This window comes from Anas platyrhynchos, chromosome 3 (genome assembly GCF_047663525.1).
Source record: "Anas platyrhynchos isolate ZD024472 breed Pekin duck chromosome 3, IASCAAS_PekinDuck_T2T, whole genome shotgun sequence".
Lineage (NCBI taxonomy): Eukaryota > Metazoa > Chordata > Aves > Anseriformes > Anatidae > Anas > Anas platyrhynchos.
The window spans coordinates 68,618,629-68,635,813 of record NC_092589.1 but is presented as its reverse complement, the minus strand read 5'-3'; the positions used below and the strand labels follow the sequence as shown (position 1 = coordinate 68,635,813).

The 17,185-nt window shown below is 37.1% G+C and overlaps 1 protein-coding gene across 1 annotated transcript in view; it reads right to left on the bottom strand.

Annotated features, from left to right (window-relative positions):
- MAN1A1 (mannosidase alpha class 1A member 1) overlaps nt 1-17,185 on the bottom strand; it is a 138,894-nt gene that overhangs the window by 29,118 nt on the left and 92,591 nt on the right. The gene's annotated exons all lie outside the window — the stretch shown is intronic.

Genomic DNA, 17,185 nt, shown 5'->3' with positions numbered 1-17,185 from the left:
TTAATCTTAGGTTTTGTGCTGAGAGTAGATAAAAGCACATTTATTGCTAAATCCCCACTAGAACTAATGCTGGTTGAAATTCAGGAGAAAAAGTTTGTTGAAGTTTCATTATAAAAAAGTTGTGTTTTTTTTTTCTCTTGAAATTTCCAGCAGCAATATTCAGAATGTTAAGAACCCCCCTGATATTAAAAAAAAAAAAAGAAAAAAAAAGACTAAAGCAGCTTTCCTGAGCATCTGGACGAATAATGACATATAAGAGAAGCACATTATTAGCACAAATGTTAGGTACAAATACACTTAGTAGGTGCTGAGTCTCTTCCTTATTTTCAAGGCTGTAAACAGCATTACAGACACTGACATACACACACATATAATTTAATTTTACTTTTGCACATAAGCAGTCACAAGAATCATGTTAGCTCTTACAGAACAATGAAAACGGGGTATTCCTCCAGAGTTAAATTGTTACTTATATTGCCCCTCCCCAATAAACAAAACCAAGAAATCCTACCCTTAGTTCATTATGATGGAAGCCCACAGCGATACTCAAATATCTTTTTCAGAAAGTCAAATATCTCTAATGAAAGTTTTACCAATATAAAGAAATGACAACTCCAGTCATTTCCCACTAGCTATATTAACACTGTTTTGAAATTTCTGTCGCACACACACACACAAATGAAAACAAGTCATGAAACTAAAAACAGAATAAAGATGCCAAAAAAAGAACATGTTTGTGTTCTACTTAAATGCCGTGGCTGTAGACTGTCCAACACCTTTTGCTGCCTGGCCTTGAGCTGAAGGCACCTTTGAAACTCACTGAGGTCCCACTAAAATAAATCTCAGCATATTACCTCCTGCATTGTCCCATTTCTGAACTACCCCAGTGTCTGCCAAATATTCCCCTGCAGGTATGCTGCCGATTTTCTTTTTCCCAGAGCACAAAGAGCATCAAAGTGACTAAGCTTACTTGAGCACCGCACTGAGGGAGAACTTGGCTGAGCAAAAGGAAAGCAGTCAGGTGGGGCTTCCCTCACTGACCCTAAAGGTACAAGAGGCTGGGACACACGGAAGTCCCCTGACGCAAATGGCTGCCCAAAACTCCAAAGGAGAACAATGCTCCTAATCTGCAGACAAAAGCAATGAGATAATGAAATCAGGGTTCTGCAGACACACACAATCCAACTTTTACACGACAGAAACAGAACACAAGTTTCGTGGGACTTGAATGTCTTGTTTTAGGAGCAATCTTACAATGAATAGAGTGTGTTTTACATTTGATGAAAATAGAAGCAAAGAAAACATAACCCACTGACTTGGAAGTTGTCTGTGCTTCAATCTGCTGTGGGTCAAAAGTTTTTCAGATGGTGGCATAAAAGTATCAAAATATTACAGAAAATAAGATCAAGGGGAGTACCGCAGACAAACGGTATGGAAACCTTATCTACAGACTGAAGAGCTTACGTCTGCAGGCGTATTCACCCAAAAAGCAGGCACCATTTCTGGGCCATGATGGCCCAAATTCTGCCTAACTGATAAGTTCTGGAAGACAATATTTTAGCTTGATCCCAAATTACTCAGATTAAAAGATATGGCATAACACACTACTGGTACACAAAGTTGACCAGAAAAAAAGGCAAACTATTTCAAGGTCTTGAAAAGTTACCATGTCCTGGTGCAACTTGCAAAACCCCTTTTTTTTTTTCTATTAAATTCCTCAATAAATCTCGAAGTGGAAATGTTGAGTTGCTCCTGCAGCAATGCATCAACTAAACGTGGCAGAAAATGTATTAAGTTCCTACCTGTGCTCCACAAGAACTTCTGCTGATATCAACACCTTCAGTCAGAACATTTTGATGGACTGTGTTTTGTTAATCAGAAAAAGTTCCAAACACAGCTATTGAGACGTTTTATGCATGCAACACTCTGTTCTTAAGCATCACTGCAAGCTTTACTGTGTGTGGAAGATTCTTCTTGCTTAAGATGGTTTGAGAAAGTAAGCTTACATTCTTTATGTTTCATACAAAAGAAGTAGAAAGCTTGATGTTGCACTCATGTCAATTTTAATGTAGCTTTTATTGGTTTCATTTGGGAGAGCTGGTTAGAAAAAAAAGCATTAATATATTTCTGGGAAATCTGTAAAATAATGATATCTGCTTGATCTGTCTCAGATGGGCATTCTAAGTCAAAACTGACAAGTTTTCTTCAAGAATGGTAGAACCCAAGGATTCAAATGCAGTGTTTTCAGCTAATTTTCATGTACCCCTCAGCTGTGGATATCAAATATTCTCTCATATATTTAATCTTTGCAAGGAACAAAGCAGATAAGCGAATAGGTGAACACAGCAGCCACAGTATTGCTTCTGGCTCCATTTAACTTTATCATCACTTTAAAGCGAGATTCCAGCACGCACGGCTCTGCAGATAATGAGCTCCTGAAAAGACATTACTAGAACCTGGGAGATGCTCAACTAAGCTCTCAGCATACAGACTGAGGGACATTTTGTACTCTCTGATCCGAGAAAGTAGATTGTTTTTTGTTTAAGACTCTTGGCTTTAAAAAAAGGAAACAGAAGAGGGTGTTTGTTTCTGTTATTTATTTATTTTTTTTAAATTGCTCAGGGATTTTCCTAAATTTTGTATATTTGTAAAACAAAACAGACCTTGAGCAATAGGGAAGCTGTTGAGGAAGGCATATGCTGAAATGAAAAAAGACTTCTGTGTCAAAAATTATACAGAATGAGTACATTTATAAAGGACAGGCAAATGACACAAGGTATCCTGCAGAATAAAATGCAGAAAATATGTGGAATAGCTCAGTAAATCTTTATAACTGGGCATATTAAAGTACTGACTTCTGCCCATGCATGAGACAACAAATCCTGTGCTTCTGCTAAGACATTTTTCAAGGTCTTCACCAATATTGGGGTGACCAAAAAATTCTCCAAAAGTCGAAAAAGTCAAGACTAGGTATCTATTTACTCTTCAGCCATAAAGTCCATGCTGGTTATTCATTTACTCTTCAGTTATGAATGTACAGGCGGTCTTACTGAAGTCATAGGCTGTCTTCCTGAAGTCTTAAGATGTAAGCTTGGAGCTATGGTGAAAGATTTTACTTCCGCTCCAAATTTTAGCAAAAACATGTACAACATCACAAGTGCCTACAGTTTTTCTTCCAATGTCACCCATTACTCATGTCAGGAAACTACAATAGGAAGGAGCCTGAATGATCAGGCCATTTGGGGGATTTTCAGACAGCTGCTTAAGGATCTGGGTCTAAGTTACACAAATTTATGTGGAGATCACTGGACTCAACCAAAGCAGTATCTGTTAAAAAGTTATTTTTTTCAGCTTCTTTTCAATCCAGAATGGTTGAATGTCCCAGTATTTTTCATTTTTCTTCTGCTGATATTCACTACAACCTTTACTAAGTATCAGTCATATACTGACATTGGAGACAGAAACAAAATTCCTTCTATACCTCAGGAAGGAAGACGGAGAAGCCACATTGATGAACCTTGTGGTTTAAAGTTTTAGAGCAGTGCTAAAATAGAATCAGTTTGCAGGACACTATTTTAATGTACTTCAATCCATTGTGTCTAGAACCAAATTGTTTATAATACTTAAAACTCATAAAATGCAAATTTATCTTTTTCTTTAAAATATTAAAGACATATTTAAGGACTTATTTCTATATTATTATAACTAGTATTATGCAGTTACGTGAAATGTAAAGTGAGAATCTGGGCCAGAACAGCATATTAAAGTAAGACCATCACTATTTTATGGTATTTCCCATTTAGTTTATGAACTTTATTACTGAACACTGAGTGCCATAGAATCTAAAACACAGTGTTTGTAATTCTATTGTGATTCCCTCTGTGGAAATACAAGCCTGATTGACCTGGGCCGCTGGTAACTCAACTTGGTATTTTTTCAGTAGACCACTGTTGTTCCTTTTGTATGCAGGAACAGAAAGTATAAGAACAGCAGCTCTTCTAAACATTCAAATCGTCCAAGGAGAGGGAATCACAGAGGAAATAAAAATATCATGAACTTTTTTTAATTTATCAAAAGTCAGAGGCACGAGAATATTTACAAGATTTCTTTTAATGTTACATTATATCCCCAATATATAAAAAGCAGCAGCTAATTCTCACCTGAAAGGAGCAGCAAATCCTCAGGGAAACCACACAAAAAATTCAACAGGTCAAAACACATGAAATTCTGGTCATTAGTGAGTACCCCTCTGCAGAAAATTTTTCATCCTCCACCCTTTCCTGAAGGGTGTCAGGACTAGTCCACAAGTTGGAGACACAGTAAGACTTCACAATTTCAATATTTAATGCAGGACTCAAAAGCACAATCTAAGAGTCAACATCCTTTTGCAGAACCGGCCAATAGAAAAGGTGAAAGGCCAGAAAAAGAGAAACCCAGCAATGACAATTTGAAGTGTTGAGAATTGCTGTAGCTAAAAGTTCTAAGATTAAATACGAAAATAACTCCCTATAATTCCTTCAGGCTTCTTACTAATGCTGATCTTTTCTTTGCATAAAAGCTATTCAAATTATGATAGTAGGTGAAAGTGCAAAACTCTAGGACAGAGAAATTGGAACATGGCACTAAGGAAACTCGATTTAAATTCCCTAGAGTCATGGGACTTAACGTGGAGAAAATGTGTTGTGCCTGGTACCTCCAGAAGTGTAAGAGAATCCACCTGGAGAATACAACTGGAATTGGTTGGACCTAATCTTCTCCTAGAGCTTTTGCATCTCTTTTTTCCTTTTTTCCCCTCAGAGTTCCCTTAGGAACTCTGCTTTCATGCTTCTCCTGGAGATTCAACCCGAAGAATACACACCTTAGAAATACTAATGAAATAAAATTATTGGCTGTTTTGGGAACGAAAAAAATTTCCCCTGCTTTTCCTCCGTGAAGGAAGCTGGAATTGCCATTTGGTCATATAGCCATTAAGTAGAAATTTCTCTGACAATTTTGCATACATAATATGATTGCTTTTCTATGTTTTAGCCTTAAAATTATAATAACATGAGATTCTGCTGTATGGGTCATATCCAAGACGGCGTAATTTAGCTTACTGACATTGTATGTCGACCAAAGAACTGACCGTAACTGAGGACCTGGAAATGGGAGACCAATACAAGCTCAAGGAGGGTATTTGCAGAAATACATCTCTTCAGGGCTCCCCTGATAACCAGTACAGGGAGATAACAGAATTAAATCACTTCACAGAGGAGATTACTCTAAAGATGGAGTCTCTCCGTTTACAGAGTAAGCCCAGAGAGACCAACCTCACCTACAGTTAGCCCTTGCCAGATGCCCACATCTCCCCAGGATTTCAAATACTTTCTCAGGTATCAGAAGAATTTTATAACTCTCTCCACCTTTATATATATAGCAAGAAGTAGGGCTGGAGGTTAAGACTTGGTAATGTTATATTTTTAATTCTTTAATTCTAAAATAAGATTTTCCTAGCTCACGACTTATTTTTAACGGTCCTTTTTTTGGACAGACCATATTTGCAATGACATTTTAATAAAATATTGCAAGATAATTACTGAGCAGATTAAAATGAAAAAAAAAAAAAAAGAAAAAGAAAACCCTTCTGCAGTACTGTGACACGAAAAGGAGATCCCTCAAAGTCCATGAATCTTCTATCCCCAGCTAAAGCCATAGAGATGACGCCACATGTTGTGAATTAGTAAAAAATAAGCAAGTTTACACAATGCATTATGAATATGTCTGACATTTCTATCTTAGATATAATGTATGTCAATTTTATTATATTCTCTCCAGTGAGAAAAATCTTCAAGGGCACATCCTATTTTGCCAAATTATTATTATTTTGATGTAAGGCTCTTTTTTTTTTTCCCCCTGTGCAAATAAATGCCTTCCTTATATAAAAAGTCATTATAGCTACATAATGTCTCATCATGGTATTGCTAATAAATTGTTTATACATTGTAAAAGCCTTCAGTCAATTTCTTATCTGCCACTACCAGTCCTTCAGAATAATATTTTGATTTAATTAAGTCAACTAAGCCTCCTTGGAACAAACGAAAAGGGGTCAGTAAAGAGTCAGGTTTTCATTTACATGCTCAATATTTATTTCTCATTTTAAACAAAATATATTTAAGAGATTAACTTGAAACAGAGCCAAAGATGGCACAAAATATGTCAAAATGCTAAATAAAACTTAATTGCTTTCAGCATTTACTAGGCAGAGAGATGGCCTCATAACCAAACAATTAGTATGTTCTAAATATACTTTGTGACACATGCACCTCAACATAAAGATAAGTTAATATTTTAATAAAAGAAAAAAAATCCTCCTGATTTCCTTCACCCCTCTCCCCAAAGGTATAAAGTATGGCACCTTGGTGTAAGGGCTTGCCTTTACCAGCAGTGAAATTGATTACTTATTTTCTAACACCTTGAGGATATTAAATACATTTCTGTTTTCCCCATACCATGAATCAGCTGCGCCTCTATTTTACAGATGGAAGACAGGAACAACAAAATCCCGGGTTTGCCTAAGCCACTGGTACTGAACTTGCCCACCCCAGCCCAGTGGCCAGAGCTGCCAGGACAGCACCCTGCCTGCAAAGGTGAAGGGAGAGCCCTGTGACAGAGAGAGCTCTCTAGCTGTGCACTGCAATCCCAGAAGCAAGCAGGAAATACCTTCCAGTCCAACTTCCAAAAAATTGCAATTAACTTTTTGCACTCCTCTGTGGTCCCTATCTCCCCCCAAGCAACGTAACCCAGGCAGGCAGAATGGCTGGAGCCCTGACTCTTCCACAACAAGAAAGGAAAATTACAATCATCTGGTTAAGCATCTCTCACACACTGTCTCAACAGCTGGAGGTAGCACAAAAAGGATCTTAGATCAGCTAGCTGGGCTATGCAGTAGTTTTTGATGTCTGTTTTATTCCTCGGTGTCAGGAGAATCTTCTAGGCAAGTGCTAACAGCTGGCGAGTTTTTCAGCTGTGACAATGAATGTGTAACCACTGCCCTTGCCTAATCATTGCCCAGCTGGTTGCTTTCTGCTCAGCTGGGCTGCCCTCTCCAAAGACTGACCGATACTAGCAATTACCTGGCGAGGTGATTTCTAGGGATGCTGACTTAGCAGGAGGTGGCAGACAGTGAATTCATACCATCAGCAACTGCAGCGCGTAAACTAACAACAAAAGCGGTTACTCAATTTTACAGTACTACAGGGAATATAAAAATTTCTATGCTGTAATGTCAGACAGAACACAAATGGTTTGTATACTGTAACAAGAGAGATAATGAAGAGTTATAGACCCGAGAGCTATTAGTCTGAGAACATTAATTTTGTCTATTTGCCTAGTCATACGCGGTGTCAGCATTAACGTATACTGATCTCCTGGCTACTTCGCTGCTGCCAGTACAGGAGATGCATCCATTTATACGGGAGGCACATACACATCATCATCTGGCTGAAGACTGTTCAATACCACCATAAAATCTAATGTCATGACAACAGGACCAGCCCCCTGGTGAAAGCTCATCATTATGTCAGAGTTGTGATGGCTTCTGGAGAAATGGTGAAGTGAGAGGACACCGAGATGAATGGAAACAACTGCAGCAAGAGAAGCCAAAAGGTAGGTGGAGACCAAAATGCAGAGAGAACCAACATGAATAGGAGACAGCCTCATCTGGGTCTGGAGAGCAGCAGAGAATAAGCAGAGGCCAGTGAAATCGCCCATGGGAAGACCATGCTTTACAGTATGCACTGATATCTGACAGCTGCTATGAATGAAAAACAGGGCACACCTTCAGACACTTCATTCATGATCTGATACACAGTTTTTAAACATCTGGACCTAGTGATACTGGGCCTACCGATGTTTAAAATAATCAAAATGAATGGACTGGTGAGACTAAGATACTCTGATTCTTTGTCTGCTCTGTTTATATCAGATTCCTGTAGCATTGCTCCATGGAAATACACTGAATTTCTTCAGGACTTTACTGGCAGGGTTTTTACAACCCTTCTCTCATGGCTGTCTGCCCTGTGGCACTTACATTAATGGTACTCCAAAGGGGAATCAAAGCTTGTGGAACTGGCACTGTGAAGCAGAGCAATGGGGTTTATGAACAGTAAGCTTACGTGTATGCACCCACAACAAGAGGGGTCTGCAAGAGGGAAAGGCAAGTATTAAAATGGCCATGCACAGTTTCGAATATTGATATTAGACATGGCAAGTGTTCAAAGGTAATTTCCAGTGTCACTGTTTAAGACTGTACTTGCTAATGTGATCATTTCTGATAAAAGTTATCTATCTGAACACAGCGCAGACCTACATGTCTCTGATGATACAGCAATGAATAAACTAAACAAATCACGTTTCCTATTACTTTATGCACTAAAGGTTTAATTAATCAATTTCCAGGGGCTACGAAAGCAAGAGGGAACACAGCACAACAGACCAGGGCAAGTGATAAGTACCAGCACAGACTAGTTTTAATCAAGGCCCCGAAGAAAAGTGAAAATAACAGGAAATGAAAAGTTATGAATAGAAGCCTACAGTTCTGCCATCCGTGCAAAAATAAGGTGTTAGAATAAAATTTCCTACTACGACTTGTATAATTCAGTATTAGTGGCAGTCAACCTGCTCCAAACCCAAACAAACAAAAATCCCCCATCCCTCAAGAAAAACTCCAAAAGCTGGCTCTGAGAAGCCACCTGAAAACACCTTTTCTGGCATCTTCACTGGGGGAGAGGATTTTGGAAGAGTGTAGCACAAACACTTTACTTTTAATAGTAAAAGACAAACTACCCTTGTTCAGATTTGAAGCTTATTTCAGAACTTCACATTTCATATTAAAAATGAGTGCTTCCTGCCTTAAACTGCCTTGGCAATCAGCATTCTTGATCTACTTTGCTCAGTACATCTCTTTATAAGGGCTCTGCTCCCAGTTTTATATCACTTTTCCAGCATTCAACATTTAGGCTATTTTTTTTTTTTCTGCTGCAGATTTGCTATAAATTTCTGTTCCTCCCCTCCCAACTAATTCATTAACTTTTCACTTTTCTTCATTCAGCTTCTAACCCACATCAGAATTCCTTTCCTGAAAGCTGACACTCTAGCTTTGCTGAATTGTTCATGTCTCATCAATTGCATTGTTCAAGTACAAATAAACGTTAATCATTTCTTTTGTCCATAAAATAATTTGTTATGAGGATGACTATTGAGTGTTTTGCATTTGGAAGTGACTAGATAACATAGAAATACTATGGAAAATTGCTGTTAGAAACCCATCTTCTCTTGCTCTCCCAACTGATTCACATCTTGCTATGATGGAGAACCCACAACAGTGGTCACCTATAGCTCAGCTTGAAAACACTCACAATCCAATCAAGAATAACAATGGCTTTTCTATCAGAAGAACACAAGCCATTTCTTCACTGAAAGCCATTAATGATCTTCTGGACAGGACAAAATCTGCATATTCATATTTTTCAGTTTGATGAGGACTTTTCAGAGAAGGTAAATATACAGAGCATCAGAGCAATGGATGGCAACTGACAGACTACATGAAACTTCCCAGCCATGAATTCCTAATATCCCATTCCTAACTAAGCTTAATACTCTAGATCATCCTAATCTCAATCTTGATCATTTTAAATATAGATGTCACATATATATATCATATATATATATATATATAAACAACTTTGTTTATCCAGATTACATTCACTGCTCAATACCAGATGGTAGCCTTAGAAAGTGTTTTTAATCTTCTAATTTTCTGAACCTAATTAGCTTTCATTAGCTTCATCTTCCAGAAAATATTTTAAGTGTACTCAGAGCCCTTTCAGTTCCAGTTAGACTTCTGTCTTTCGAGACATTTATTCACATTTATTATTCTTGATATTGTATGTGGCACCATTAAATGTTTCAATGGAGAATCACAATCACTACGCTAACTGCATGGCCTCATTATTACAAATAATTGGCTGACAAGTTGCAAAGGTTTGTTTTAAGTAGTTTTGTAGCTACTGTTCATGTGAAGGATTCTTTGCCAAAGACAATCTGTCTGACAAGCCAATATTACTCCTTTTAATACAGCTATTGTAGCTACAGCAGTTTCAGATGCCAGACAGCAAAACTTGCAGCTGTGATATTCATATGATAAAACATTAACTTCCAAATGCCATAGATCACACTTGCACATGCATTTACAGATATATATTGGTCTCAGCATGCACAACACAGAGACACCACTGCTGTCGGGGGATACCTCTCTCTTCAGTGTCTGCTTTCACAGATTCTGTGACAGGGGTATGAAACACTACAGAAATGGCATTCTGGTTCACTGAGAGGGACAGCTTTTCCGGATAAAAAACCTGAAGTAGTCTTTTTCAGACTCCGGTTGCTAAGATGTAATCTGTTTTGACAAATGCTTTAAGAAAAGGATAAATGTCCCTTTCTTCCAGTCCGCTTCAATCTTCTCCTTCCTTCTTACCCACACATTGCCGTGTCACATAAATCTATTTGTTCTGGGATCAGATAAACATTTGTTTCTCCTGATGTCAGTCACTAGGGGCTTGATCCTTACTCACAGCCAACAGAAAAACTCTTGGTGGTTGCAACAGACAACGGTCAAACATTAAAATCCTATAACTGCCGTTAAAATAGGCTGAGAAAACAGGTAACACAAATATACAGGGCATGGAAAGCAGGGGTTGAGAGGGATACAAGAGGATAACAAAATGGATTTCAATAGGAACATTAAACATGGAAATTATTTATCCTATTAGAGAGGTAACCAAGCTAAATACACAGTCCAGACTAAACAGTCTTTAAAAGTAACAAGATGTTTCAGATTGACTGGGCAAAAAAAGCAGTAAATTTTATAGTTAAGTAGGAATAGCAAACAAGAGCAAACATTACAGTCCTGCACTGTGAATTCATGCAGTCTGAACCACTGCTATCACTATATAAATCATTTTCACTAACACCATTCGGATTCTAGAAACCAGAATACAAAGCAAAAAACCTGACTGTCCTGGATCCCCTTTCCAGCACTTAGAATCACAGAAAAACAGAATTGTCTAAGTTGGAAGAGACTTCAAGGTCATTGAGTCCCACCTCTGACCTAACACTAACAAGTCCTCCACTAAACCATATCGCCAAATTCAACATCTAAATGTCTTTTAAAGACCTCCAGGGATGGTGACTCCACCACTTCCCTGGGCAGCCCATTCCAATGTGTCACAACCCTCTCAGTAAAGAAGTTCTTCCTAATATCCAACCTAAAACACCCCTGGAGCAACTTTAGCCTGTGAAAGCAGAAAAATGAGAAGTACCAACCATTTCTTCTGAAAGTACTGCTTTAAAATATAATCACAATCCATGCATTAATACTCATGACCACACTTAAAATATTTCCTGGAGGATTTTGTAAATGAGATTATCTGATAATAAAGGGGTTGGCATCAAGTAGTGAAATAAGCTTTGCTTAAGAGTAATGGGATTTTAATCAGTACAATGAAAATAAGATAATAAAGGATGAAGTGAAATCAGCATGAAAAGATTACTATTTAAAAGCTTAGAAAACAGATTTCTGGAATCCTGCTAGAGATAGTATGTGTATTTTTTTGTTCTTACACACAATGTCATTACCCATGTTGAAAATGTTGCTATAGCTTTATAAACCATTTAAGAAAATCAGGTTTCAGTCCCATTTCCAGCAAAACATTTGGTAAAAGGTTTTAAATGTTGTTTGTCATCTCTCACTGCTTTTAATAGCTTCAGTGCAAATATCTCTATTTTTAAGGATTTTTGTTTTGCTTTTTTGCTTTCCATCTTTGAAAGGAAATATTATAGCATGTAGCATCTTGCAACAATTATCTTGCAAGAGGTACTACACTTATTCCTCAAGCTGAAATGAAGACCTTAGCAGGAATGGAATATATTTTGCTCAGATATGTCATACTGATGAGTCTTTGTGATGCTGTTGAAAGATAATTTCAGACAAAATAAATATTTTGGAAAAGTGCAATATTGTCTTTTTGGGTAACAGAGAACATTTGAGCTTATAAGCCATCAAAAGCAACTATTTTCCTATGAGTACCTTAAAATACAGCCTTTCTCATCTATCAAAGCAATTTATTTATTGACTTTTATTGTATGACAAATTTGGAAGTATGAGAGCAACATCCTGCCCAAATGATCGAAGTAAACTCAGAAAGAGGAGATGGCTCCCCTTTCTCATCTTTGTCTCTTTCCAAAGGGCATGTTTAAGGGCCAGCAACCAGAGTCTGAATTGTCTTTGATGTGTGGATGAATGCAAGGATGGAATATAAAAGGCCAACCTCTTGTCCCTTCTGGAACAAGTGAGCTCAAAGAAATGACCTCTGCTACAGCTTCTGTCTCTGAGGACAGCAATAGATCTTTGTAATCCTCTGAAGTAGGTAAGGCATGTTTACTCAATATATGACTGATTAATGACAAACCAATTTGCCTGCCCCCCTCAAAAAAAAAACAAAAAAGACGTTATACAATTACAAAGGATTGTTAAAGGAGAAGAGGAAAAAGCAAAGTGGTTGTTTACTTCAAAGAGGCTCAAAAGATACTGAAATACAAAGACTCCCATATCAGGAGATCAGATATTGACATTGTGCAGAATAGCACCAACTTTATATTTAAAAGATAGCGACACTTTCTGCTGGTCTTGAGTGAGGGAAACAAACCTCAGTGATGCTGAGCCTATACCAGTGGGCTGAATCATCAGTTGCTCTGCGAAGACAAGAACAACTTGTTTGCTGACTCAAAAAAATGTGTATGAAAAAGAGGTCTGAACAATTCATGAACCTACTGAGGACTTTGCTGCAGAAGCATCCCCAAAAGCCTGGAGTGGCAGGTGTGGAGAAGGAGGTTTTAGAGAAGACTGTTAAGTAGAAATGCAAACAAGACATGCTGTGGGGCAAATGAAGTAGCTTAAATATGAACTGAGGAAAGAGGGTTCTGAAGGGCCTGTTTTACTCACCCCAGGAAAGGTCTTTCTTGAACTACATCCAATAGTGGACACCATCCATATTTCAAGAAAGACAGGGACAGATTTTATAAGACAGAGAAGACACAGAAGCACTGGAATAAGCATCCTTGGAAAAGCATGGAATTTCCATGATGGAGATCTTGAAGTAACAATTAGATAAATATCCAAATGGAAAAACTTGGGTGTAGCTTATGTGTTTGACATCAGAACATACAAAGTAATTACATGATTCTGCCTTACCTTCTGTGATTATTTCATTCCTGAAACCCCTCAAAAAACATGTAATAAAGAACTAGAAATCTAAACTACAAATCCTCAATGAATTAAATTTGTTTAAAAATGGTAGTAAAAAATGCTTAGAGCACCCCATCCCTGTGCATTGGAAGAGGGAAAGAAGTAAAGCCCATACAGAGTCCTCTTCTAAATTTTAAGGTATGCATTATCACAGCAGGTGGTGTGTCATTCAGAAGAACTGTTTAGTCTTCATTAAGTGGAGAAAAAGAAGCAGTGTTGAAGCACTGTCCAAAGTCTCAAAAGCAAGCTTGTAAACTTTTACCACTCATGAAAACCTTGGAGGCTAGCAAACCAGATTTAATCCTTCAAAAGCACGTCAAAAGCTTTCAAAACAATTCTGACTAAAACGTAGTTATGCAAATTCAATTAATTTACAAAATGATTTCTATATAGAAAACAGAGAAAATGGTTTATATACAACCTCAGTAGAATATCATGAAGTGATGTGAAACAACATTGCTGAACAACAACGCATTCTACTCTCTCTTAGAAAATATTAATTTGAAAATAATTAAAACCCAAATGAAACACTTAAAATCTTCTTTGCCCCAACAGATTTCATTATCTATAAAGCATGCAGTATGACATGAAATGGACAATCTGAAAGGTCAACCAGAAAGACTGTTGTCAGATTTGCAGCAGCAACCGCAACTTGCTGGGATATATTTAAAACACACAAGCCTCACTGAGGCTAAGTATTGAATCAAGACATTTACATTAATGGGCCTTTGACAGACATACTCATTTTTTTTTATACTACACAGAAACCACACAACACGAGCACCATTACAAGATATATAGCATATGGCTACCATTAAAGCTCGATTATAATGAATACTTGCTCATTTATTTCTCTAAGCACTACTGCAAGGAATGTAGCAGCAGTTTCACAGATGTCAGCTGGAAATAGTAGCCTTTCATTTAATTTGCTGAAAGATTGTTCCCTCCTATTAACTTCCTCGTAAAGATGTGTCAGTGTTGTAACAATAAAAATGTAATTTTAACGTGAAATTTAAACCAATGAAAGCAAATTTCTGGAACAAACTGCTTAGCTGGCTCACTAGCCTCTCTTAATTTCCTTCTCAATAGCTCTCAAACTAATCCACAGTTGTACAAGTCTTATTTTGTCTTTACCCTCTGCTATCTTGATTCTTACAATAGCATTCATGTGTCTTTCACATTTACTGCTAGGATTTTATTACAGTTTGTTGGTGGGCAGTGGATTGTTTAATATAGAGCAAACCAACTATTCTGGTACGTCTTTAAAAATGACATTCAATTATACCATTTCTCCAAGCCAGGTCAAATCAGGTCATGGTCTACAAAAGTGAGGAAGGTCTGGTCATCAAAAAGCAGTAAACACAAAGCTGCTCTATTTTTAATGTGAGATTACAGTGAGAACACAGGAGATACCACATATTTTGGATGTCAGCTAGGTTCATCTACCTAAACCAATGCCTTGATGGTACTCCTCACCAGCCCACTGAAATAAAGAGTAGTCTGGTACTCCTGGGCTGGAGTAAAAAGTAAGACTGTTAGTTATCCACAACACAAAGAAACAGTTGTGAGTTCCACAAGTCAGCCCATGCTGAGTTACAGGTCAGAGAAGAACATGAGATGGGAAGTCTTGCTTGTTGGACCACTCATTCTTATGGTTGACTAATGCCAGGCATTAGCTCCCTACTACAGTGATTCCAAATTATATGGCAACATTAGAGAAATAAATAGCACAGATTCAGCCTACACAGTACTTGATGATCATCCTAACAGAGGAAGGCTCCTTGCAGCAAGAGGCATGCTCACAAGAGTCTGTCTCACCTACCCACAACACTGATGTGATAATGCCATACGATTAGTATGAATGTGCACAAGATATTTCTAGTAACAACTCAATGTAAAATAGAAGAGAATATCCAGAACAATCTCAGCAGATACAGGTTCTTTAATAATCCTTATTTCTCCTTGCAGAAGAATTCAGCATGTCTTACAGTATCTTTCTCAATATGAGTATCATGATGGTCATCATGTCAGAAACTCAGACATAGAAGAGTATCAACTTTCAAAGTTATTTGTAGGTGAAACTGATCAATAATCAGGAGAAAAAGGAAAAAAAGGAAAAAGACGATAAAGGCCAATCTACTGAAATAGAACAGAAAGATTCATGTATCAGGGTTAACACTGCATACCTTTATTATGAGGAAAAAAAAAAGCACATAGTTACAAAAAGCCTGGAGGCATTTATATAGGACTGAATTTTCTTCTGGAGGATCTTCTGGACTTCACTACTAAAGATAAACATTATTGGCAAGATTACAATATTTTGCTCTGCAGTGAATTTTAGGAGATCAAATCTGATAATGCCAAAACCAGTCAGACTGCTCTTAAGCATTTGCTCTTAACATTTTCTCTTATCAGTTCCACTGCTTGGGTCCTAGTTCTAATTTTTGTTCAGTAGCACTTGATTTCCTAATAGAGAAGAGGCACTGAGCATGGGGTGATTCACAATAACCTTCATACCTCATAAGGAAGGCAAGAAGGGCACAAACACTCCCCCACTCAAGTCACCTTGTCATGCTACTACAATACAGCGAGGTAATTTCTATTTTCCTTTTGTGTTTTTGAAAAACATGTATGGATAGGTTACGAAAAATGCAAACTAATATAACCATTATAGTAATTGCATCGGTTAGGTTTATTAATTTGTCACAATTAAGTCAATAAGAGTTTCAGTAACATCGTTATATTACTTGATTAGTTTTGAAAGTGATTATCCTAAGAACTCTATTTAATTGGAAGCTTCTCAATTTACAAGGTACATTAAATTCTCGGTAGCTTTTTAAGATTATTCAACATATGCAGGTCAATTACCAGTAATCGCTGTCTCATACAACGACTTCACAAGAAACTTCAGTGCAACACTGGAAATGAATAAAAGAGTGTTCTAAAAAATACTGCTCAACTTCACTTCACATTATTATAGTGAAAAGCCATATCTAACATCTAAATTGTGAAAACCATACTGAAATGGAAAAAAAAAAAAATTGAGCAAAGATTAAAAAACAGTTGTCTACCTTAAAACAGATTATGATAATTTGTCAGGACTGCCAAATCACTGAATTCCACTAACTGCACTCATGCCCAGCTGCACATTAATTACCAGATTAGAAAGTTATAATTAATTTTCTTAATATCACTGTACTGCTTTTCTTCCTTGAGTTAATAAAAACAGATTGCAATCAATCTTTGTTAAATCACGCTGCAGAACAGAACTGCTATAGCTATTTCCATATGTGAAAAGCTCCGCTTGCACAGCTTTTGGTGTAGTACCCCGGCTAGAAGCTGTATCTTCTGACATTTTAATGAAGTGTTGTAATAAGGCAAATAAATTATAAATTATAATTTGACTTAATATAGTAAAGTAAAAAAAAACCTCCAGAGCCTTAAAAAATCTTTTAAAGAATTTTCTAATGACAAAATTCAGATGTATTTTCAATTATAAAAGAGGTTTTGTTTGTAGCTGCATTGCTTGAAATAACTCACTGCTGAGACTTTTAATGATTAAAATATAGTTGTAAATAAGGCATTTTTTTATCAGTTAACTTTGTCATTAGAAACCATTAAAAGTGCTCCATACCTGTCTGGCCTTCACAGAGCACAAGCTGCAAGGTTTATAAGAACTATGTAGGGAAAGAGACTTTATAGAGATATAGAGTATAGTTTTGATCAAGAGCGTTCAGTTAAAAATAACACAAAGCTAATTAATGCAGAGTTCAAACAGCAGACATTTTCCTGTGCCTGTATCCATATTAGTATCAAAAGTTGTTTTTACAAAACATAAAGAGA